The sequence below is a fragment of the Nicotiana attenuata genome, chromosome 3 (genome assembly GCF_001879085.1).
Source record: "Nicotiana attenuata strain UT chromosome 3, NIATTr2, whole genome shotgun sequence".
Classification (NCBI taxonomy): Eukaryota; Viridiplantae; Streptophyta; class Magnoliopsida; order Solanales; family Solanaceae; genus Nicotiana; species Nicotiana attenuata.
In genome coordinates, this window is record NC_031991.1 from 463,381 (window position 1) to 473,110 (window position 9,730).

At 36.6% G+C, this 9,730-nt stretch overlaps 1 pseudogene; it reads right to left on the bottom strand.

The window, feature by feature from the left end:
* On the bottom strand, positions 4,109 to 6,434 carry LOC109224114 (annotated as a pseudogene).

Here is a 9,730-nt window from a genome sequence, read left to right on the forward strand (position 1 = left end):
ATTGAAGGATTAACATCTTGTTATGTTAATATAGTTTACCCAATTTAATATATGTTTGTTCAACTACGTTCTTGTTGTAGTTAATTGATAGGAACCTCAATTAGCTGTGCCTATTTAGTGTGCATAACTCGGGAGAGAGTGCATATTTAGGTCATTGTTGAACAACACCACTCCCAAAGTATATGAGGGATCAATAACCGAGGTTTTAAAGGCGGGATTAGGGATAACGAAGCCTTGGGTGCAATCTAAAGTGAGTTGTAATAAAACAAAGCCAGCTAGCGTAGCTCGGGAGAGTGCGTCTAGTAAATTGTCGTGATTAGTCGGGAGAGATTTGCGATAGTAAGAGTGCTCATGATTGACAGAGACGATTAGGCAATTCAATGTGAAACATAACAGGAAGGGATTCCATCAATAGTGAAAATCATAACCTTGGAACCTCCTCTTAATTGTTTACAACTTAATCATAGTTAGTTTTCAGTTGCTTATTTACATTCATTCTTAGTTAGTAGAAACATCCTTAATTGTTATTCAGAAAGTTTGGGAAGTTGATTACGTAGAATTTCGTAAGTCTAACGAGAGTAATTGATAGGTTAATTCCTTGTGGGTTCGACTCTGGGATAAATACTCAGATTATATTTGCAACGTCCGTGTGTCCTTTTTATAAGGCATAGTTGGACGTGATATACCCGTCGTTATGGAGAAATACCTGAGGGGTAGTAACTGAGTTCCATATGCCATACACAAATTTTAGCATCTCCTTGAATGTAGAATTTCCTCCAACTACATACCCGATTAAGGCTAGACTCCATTTCTGGTTCTGTGTTGCAATTTCTTGTGTTCAATTTAACTACCTTGTCACCGTCCTTCAGTACCGGCGGGTAGTAGTCGAGTTTCATACCCAATTGTTTCTGTCGATTCCCTTTAACCACTTCCGCTATAGTAGGCTTAATTTTACTAGATATGGCCGAGAAAGTGAGCTTCCTCGCCGCATTAGAAGCTCCTGCTTCTGGATCGTGTGGAGTCTCTTCCTCTATTGGAGGAATCGCCGTTTGCATTACTGTTGGAGCACTCCCAATCCCTGGGATCCAATGCATCAATTGAATTAGTGCTAGTGATTGGGGAACGCCAGATTCTGGTGTTATTTGCCTAGATGTACCTTCGTTAGCTTTAGGCGAGGCCGGCGCCGGAGCAGCCTGCCGCTTCTTCCTCGCCATTCCGACTGGTGGCGCACGTTAATAACCCTAACGTAACATGCGCCGAGAGAGAATTTCTAAATTAAAGAGACTTGTATAGTCATTGAATTCTAAACCTTAAAAGTTTACAAATACTTAAGTATCAATAACATTGAATAAGAAAAATGAAATATACTTAAAAAAAACATAAAATAAAAATAATTAACCTGGCCCGGTCCGGACCCGTTAAGACTGAACCGGATGGGCCCACCAAAACCCGGAAAATCCCAGCTCACTACTAGCCCGGAACCCATCCCACTAATTAGCCCGAACAATAACCGGACATGCTATTTTTTCGTGTCCAGCCCGGACCAGCCCGTCCGGTTAACACCCATAATTTTCCCTTCAAAACGCATGCATCATTAATTGAATGAATTGAAGAATTAGTTAAGGAGTCTCTACGCTCATAATTAATGTGTGTATTATCTAGTTACAGATACATTCTTTTGTGTGGTGAATTTAATGAGACCCACCATTTAAATTTTTGAATTAATTTCACATTGGACGAGAAAAACTATTGCTCCTCTTCACTGGCCTGCCCAATTACCGAGAATTTTCGTTAAAATTAACGTTTATGTAGTATTCAATGTGGGATGAATATATTTTTAAAATTCAAGATTTTTCTCTAGATCTAGTATAAAAAGAAAATTAGAAAACAAAAACCATACACAGTCCAAAAGAAATGAACATGCGTGATTTGTGAAGTCCGATTCCGATTCCCTTTCCAGGCTGATATAGTAATTATAAAGCTTGTCAAAGAATTACATTTATAGTTCAAGACTTGCATCAAGAAATTATTTAGAATCTGAGAAGTTATGCTTGAGAACGTAAAAGAGAAGATATATTAGAACTTTGGAAGATGTATTAGAGTTTGACGAAGTAACTTTGAAAAAATGGTGAAGACTTACAGAAATCAAATTAGGTCTTTGAGAACTGCTCGGTAATTAATTTTTCCAATAACAAACTTATAAAATCCTTATAATCTAGGGATTATAATTTATTGAAAAGTCAATAGTTAGATAAGCATAAACTTCAAAAGTTAGATGAAATACATGCACATCTCTTGGGAAGTCAAAAGATTTAAAAGCATGAACCATATCCGAATACTTTCACTGCCGATTCGATTAGATCACCAAATACTTTAGTATTTAAATGGTGTTCAACTTGAAAATGAAAACAACATTCCAATTGAAGATCAAAACAGTACACAAAAATTGCTTCCTTTCTTCTCTGAAATGGCTTCTCTAAACTTATTCAGAAATAAACTTATGCAGAAAAAGGCCAGCAAAAATCAACTGCAAGACAAAGTTAATAGAGTACTTAAAAGCAAATATAAGAATAATGTTGTCAAAAGGAGCGCCTTTTTGAGGCCTCACAATTTATCTGCTGGTAGTTCAAAACAATATTCAAGTTTGGTTTTATACGGAGGAAGTGCTGCTGACCTAGAAGATTGGTTCAGGCAAAATCCTGAGTTGGTTAGCAAGGAGCAGAGACATGAAATGCTGATAAAGTCACGCTCCCTGAATATTGCTAGGGCTGAACAACAGCTAAATGAGATAATATTGATGGAGGAACAAGTGAATTTGATGGCGGATGCTGTGAAAGCTTCTCAGGAATGATAGGGTAGATGTTTTTCTTATTTGTTTTAAATTTTGTTCTTTTTATTTTTTTTCTTCTGCTTTTGGGTTCATTATATTTGCTTCTTTATCTGGTCCTATAATGTTGTGGTGAAGTGTTGAGGTGATTATAGGCAGAAGCCTTAAAATACTATATTCTACTGTCTTCTTTTATTTCCCCTTTTGCCTTTATGTTGTGGAAGTTGGATTAGATTTTCTCGGTTTAGGATGTTGGTAGGCATGCCTTAGGCCGAATCACATAAGATTTAAAGAAAGAAATATAATGATATTACATTCTCATCTCACAAAATGTAGAAAACAATTGGGTATATGTATGAAATATTTCGAGCATTTTTCTTATACATTACTCCCTCTGGTCCAAAATAAGTGATTTTTTGGCTTATTCCCTCCGGTCCAAAATGTGTTAGGAGTGTTTATGTGAAGAGATAGTAAAGGTTAATATGGTTAATTTCATTGCTAATTAATGTTAAAAGGTGAATTTCTTAATATGTGTGAAAACAACCAAAAAATTACTTATTTTGGACAGGAGGGAGTATCATTTTCGACAATATTTAAAATATGAACAACTAACATTTTTTTCTTAGATTCTGGTTAAGAGCTACTTTTCCCTTAGGTTATTTAAGCAATGTACTCCCTCCGCTCTAAAATAAGTGAGTTTTTCAGATTTCAAGAATGAATTTAATTATTTTTTTCCTACATTGTCGTTGGAGTAAATAGTGTTGGAATATGTGTTAGGAGTGTTTATGTGAGATAGTAAAGGTTAATATGGTCAATTCCATTGCTAATTAATGTTAAAAGGTGAATTTCTTAATCTGTGTGAAAACATCCAAAAAATCACTTATTTTGGACCAGAGGGAGTATCTCTTTTACTAAACTGCCCGCGCCCGTGCACATGCAAAACATAGCTTACAAAAGAGGCCCGACATGAAAAAAAATAATTTCATATTTGTTTTAGTAGGACTGAGAAAACAAGTTAATTTCACCAAGCTGACTAAATGTTAACATATTCATTTGCAAAACATAGTTGTACAATTACATCTTTGAGCTTGCTTCCACGAAAATGAAAAACACAAAACAATCAAATTATTCGTGTTCATATTGGTGGTCCCACTAATACAAAGGTTGATGCTTCAATTGGATAAAATTTGGATTTTAACAGTTGCGCAATTGATAACATATACAACTTTATCTTGGTATTCACCAACACTAGGAAATTTCTGCAGCTGCTGGTTCTCTGTATTATATATCGACAATATCAGCTATAGTTTGTTTCTCTTTACCAAAGAAGAGATCCTGAAGTGTGTAAGGTCCAACAGAGGAGGATGGTCCATCCCAGAGAGCTTTTGCAAATTGTTCATGTATGCCTTCTGTCGGGTGAAATGAATCAAACCAGACGTAGTCTCTGGCATTATCGCAAATCTCATATTCTTTCGTCCCACCACATGTATTGTCACCTCCATAAGGCCCTGTTCCACAGCACGCCTTCACTCCTTCCTTGAAACCTAATAAAGCAACAATAACGGCAATTTATTTAAAAAAAAAAAAAAGAAGGGCAGCCCGGTGCTCTAAGATCCCGTTATGCGCGGGGTCCGGAGAAGGGCTGGACGATAAGGGTCTATTTGTGCGCAGACTTACCCTGCATTTCTGCAAGAGGCTGTTTGTTTCTACGGCTCGAACCCCTGACCTCCTGGCTACATGGCAACAACTTTACCAGTTACGCAAGACTCCCCTTCAAAAGTTAATTAATAGAATGCCAACAATAAACTAGCTAGTAGGCAAAATGGTAGAAAGAGGATACATACCATACTTTGAGGGATTGTTAACTCTATGGAGAAGCCAATCGTAGAAGTTGGAGTTACAATACTTAAAGCCTTGCAATATGTGTTGAAGGCTTGTGAGTACAATTGAGAGAGCATTGTTATGAGCCAATGCAAGATCAGAAGCAGCTTCAAAACAACCTCCTACAGCTTCTTCATTATCATAATTAACTCCTGGATTTAGAGCTCTGAGAGCTGGTAAGCATCCCAATGGTGACAAGCTTAAGAAACCAAATTTTCGGGCGCCTTTCTCATACAATTCCTTGTCACTGAAATATTGTATATAAGTACAATTTTAACCAACAGCATAGAGAAGGAAAAAGATAATTGCTTGTAGTTTACTTGAATTGCCTGAGTCAAGTTGCCAACGACCATCCCTAAATATTCTTCAGGACCGTGGAGTTGCTGCATCGTTTCGTTACCAAAGTAACCGCCCATGTAATCGTTACTTCCGATACTGATGAAGTAAACTGCTTCCGATATGACTTCCTCTGCTTTGGCTGCTCCCAATTTTTCTGCTAGTGATTTTTGCACTTGTTCAAAGTACTTTAATTGTTTCTCAAGATTAATAACCTGATATTCGATCACGAATAATTAACATGGTGGATCTACCCTTATATATAACATATAGAGAAAAGGATTTTAGACAAAATATATGTATACATATCTATAGTAAGGAAGTGGTAAGTATATTGTTAGTAAATGGAGATGAAAATGCTGACGCCCATACCAAATCAGGATGAGTAGTAGAAAGAACTCCAGCTCCTCCAGAAGCAAAGTTAACTCCATTGCTGAAATCAGCAATATGGGGTTGCAGGTAAGGAGGAATTAGTGGCAACTTTGCATATTCATCTGCATCACCATCATCCATTTTTAGGAAATTATATATATTGATAATAGTGGCAAAATGGATAAAAAAATAGTTATACATCCATATTATCCACTAAAAATTGATTGGATAATGAATTTTTTAAATATGAGTCAAATATGGATAAGAGTTATATTATCCACTTATAAATGGATAACTAACGGGTTTAACTTTTACATTTGCAAAAATTCAAATTGGGGGTTCCTCAAGTTTGGGAGACTAGTAATTCTACCAAAAGTGATCATAATCAAGAAGACATGGATAATATGGATATTATCCACCGGTTAATCCATTTTTTATCCATATTAAATATGGGCCAGGAAGGGGAGTCTTAGAGCAACGGTCAAGTTCTCTCCATATGACCTATAAGTCATGTGTTCGAGCTGTGGAATCAGCCACTGATGCTTACATCATATCTCTTGGGGTGCAACCCTTCCCCGAATCCGGTGAACATGAGATGCCTTGTCCAAAGAGGATTGATGTCATGCCATTTTAACAAAAGAAAAAAGTCACTTTTGGCTTAAACATATCAAAGTAATTAAATTCTTTTGCGGATGTGAAACTTTTCAACCTGCTGTATTTCTTGAAATTGGAGAAAGAATAGTGGTTGGTCATCTAACCTATGAAATCAACGATGATACGACCATCGGAGAAGCGACTAGTAGGCTCCTGGAAAAAACCATTCTGGGCATATATATGGTTCATAATTGGCTCTGTTCTCAGGAATGGTTTCAATATAGCTGTTGTTTCCTGCATCCACTGTGGAGTCTCCAAAGATGAACAAGCCTGCTCCTGCTGCTGCCTCTGTGGAAACAAATAGAGGCAGAAGAAGAAGAGTCATCACAACGAAATATGAAACACTAAAGTCAACTTTCCTCATTGTCATTGCAAAACTGAAATGCTAAAGATAATCGATCTTTGTTTGTAAGTACTAGTATTTATAGTAGACTAATTATCAACAGTGTTTCTTTTGTTCGTCAATCACGAGCAACAGGTTAATCCCCCAACTTCGAGATTATCAATATTTGACAGAGAGAGGTACTATATTATAAGTAACAATGCACTGGTTGTTTTACCTGACCTCGTCGAAAACTAATTAAGTTAGAATTGTACATACACAATTTTTAAAAGATATGGTGCAAAGATCTGTGGTGTGTGGATATACAATTGTATGTATAATTAGTCTAATTACATCTTTCTGAATTAGATGTACAACTCATGGTATACAAAAAAAAAAATATCAGGTTCTGTTTGAGCTCCCATCTGTGTTGATCTTGAATAGAGGCTTAGGAGGACGCGTCCAATGTACTTTAGGCACTGATCACGCTCAACTGTGTCTATTAAAAGACTACGCGAGCGCTGCAAATATAATCCGGGGTATTATGCCCCGAGTCGAATCCACAGGGAATTAATGTATCAAGAGAAGTCTTTGAAGTACTAAATTCTTATTAGTCAACCTTCTCAAACTTTGTGAATAACAAGTGGTGTTATAATTACTATTACAGCTAATAGAATCAATAAAACAAAGGTTAATTAATACGCAAGTGTAGACAATTGGAATAAAGGTCTAAGGTAATGGCTTCCCCCGTTGTTGATTTCCTTAGTTGTATATTTCTTATAACTTTAACTTAGTTACCTCTATCAATCATGAACTCTCCAGCTATCATAACTCTCTCTCAGGTAATTATGATAATTTACTAGACGCACTCACTCAAGCTACGCTAGCTAGATTCGCATTACAATTCACTTAGATCGCACCCAAGGTATCGTTATCTCTACTCCAACCTCTAAACCCTCGGATATGACTCTCGCCTATACTCCGGGAGTGATGTTGTTCAAACAATTACCTAAATATACACTCTCTCTCAAGCAGATACATAATAAATAAGAACGGCTAATTGAGGATCCTTTCAATTAACCACTATCAAAACGTAGTTGAACAAATGGAGATTAACAACCAGCTCAAAACTCTATTAATATAACAACAAGTTCATCCCCAACGGGTTCACCCAAAACCTTAGATTAAAAGAGTTAGCTACTCATAACAATGATAAAAACTACAAAAGAATTCATGAACAATGGTAAAAATCACCATAAAAGGAGATATGGATTGATGCCCAATTGCTTCCTCTCCTTGTGCTCCTCTCCAGCTCTGGTGCACACACTTGTTGTGGGCGAGCTAAACTCTTTTTAGGTTGAGGGGATTGGTCTTGAACTTCCAAAAGTACCCTTCAGATCTGTTTTTCTGTCTGGACTAGTGCGGTCGCGCTACTGGACGCGCTAGTGCCCTAACATTCTGCCTGACGAGCGTGACCTGAGCGCGACCGCGCTATTGACGCGCACTTTGCACCCTGTTACGTTTGGAACTTGGAAAAATGTAAAACATGAAAGTTGTAGCCGTTTGAGTTATCTTTCCAAGAATATATTGCGGAGCCCAAATGGAGTTCTGAGCAAAAATTTATATCTATTTTACTAGACCGTGCGCAATATGCCTCCTCGAGTCTTGTTCGTTCTTAATTATCAAATTTGACCCCCGAACCCGATCTCGGCTTAATTCGTTGAGCTTTTACTCAGACTTCAAAGCTCCAAATCACTTAATTTCATTCCATAACATCCATATAGCTCGGAATCGCTCCTACAAGACATAAAACAGTCAATTAGTGCAAAATACTAGCGATTAAAGCTCAAACTCAATTAAAGTGCAGTAAACTCGAGTGTAATAAGCGACTAAAATACGTAATTATAGCCTATCATCGAAACCCCACACTTAAACCATTGCTCGTCCTCGAGCAATCAAACTACACTTTACATAGACACGACCTTTTTAAGCAATTCTCCTAACTCATCACACCAAGAATATTTAAAATAGACTAAGCACAAAAGCGTAACATCTTCATCTCAAGATTTGACTCACAAGTACCATGCATTATTCATAGCTCACCCACTTACTCTAACATAGAGTTCACTGACATTACCTTTCCTTTATGGATCAAGTGCCCTCACACAACAAAAGAGAGTAGTTCCACACAATAAAATTTAAGAACACATAGGAACTTAAGATAGAAAGAATTCACTCACTCTCAGAAATAACATTCATGTGCCACAAAAGATGCACCATAGGCTTGCCCGTAGTGTACTACTCTACTAATCGATCTCATTTAGTCTAGGATCAAGTAGGACTTTATTTGGTTATAATGTAGGCCGCGGGACGGGTATGATATATTTAGATACAAGAGTGACTACACCCTCGTAAGCACTTTAATACATATACTTTAACATTCAAACCCCATATTTATGTCAAACCAAACTCCACCTTCACATCAATAATTACCCCATACTTCTTTAAGCACAATTACATCAAGAGTCACCACTTGTTAAGGATTTGTTTTTTCAAGTGACTCTTACTTTTTCAAAACAGTGCACCTTTCTCCAAATTTCATTAGTTCCACTCAAAAGCCAAACTAACCACTCCACACTTTAACTTTTACACAGTGTATAACAATTCAAGTGCTTATGAGAGGTTAAAAGGTTCAAATAGATAGTCCATTCAAATAATTGGGTAAGACTTGTAATGTGGTTGCCAAAGAAATATGATTAGAGGCTCAAATGGGTTAACTACGATACATAACAATTAGGCGGGCAAAATATACGTATTTGGCTCAACAAAGAAACGCCTATATCACTTCCAAGATTGAACTAAACTACTATTTCGCTTTGCAAACACATAGGGCAAGTTCTAGACATCAAATGCATTACACAGAATAACACACAAACCTCACACACATGGCACTTAACTCACTCAGGATTGGATTCATCAAGACACTCTAGTCAAAGCAGTTAAGCAAATTTAAAATCATACAATTTAAGGTACTTATACAAGAGTCAAAAACTGAGCCTAAGCGTCACAATTAAAGTACTCACTATTCTCAAGGCCTAACCAAGTCAAGAGATATTGCTTCAATTCAAAGCACAACACAATGACTCATATTCCTAAAAAAAACTAACTACACCCAGTTCAAATAAAACCCTTGGAAAAGAACCGTGGCCCTAAGAAAAACCAAGGGGGAGTTACTACACTACCTAAAACAAAACAAAAAATCTTTTTGGTATTTTCTTTAGACTTTTATATATATATATATATATATATATATATATATATATATATATATTATAAAA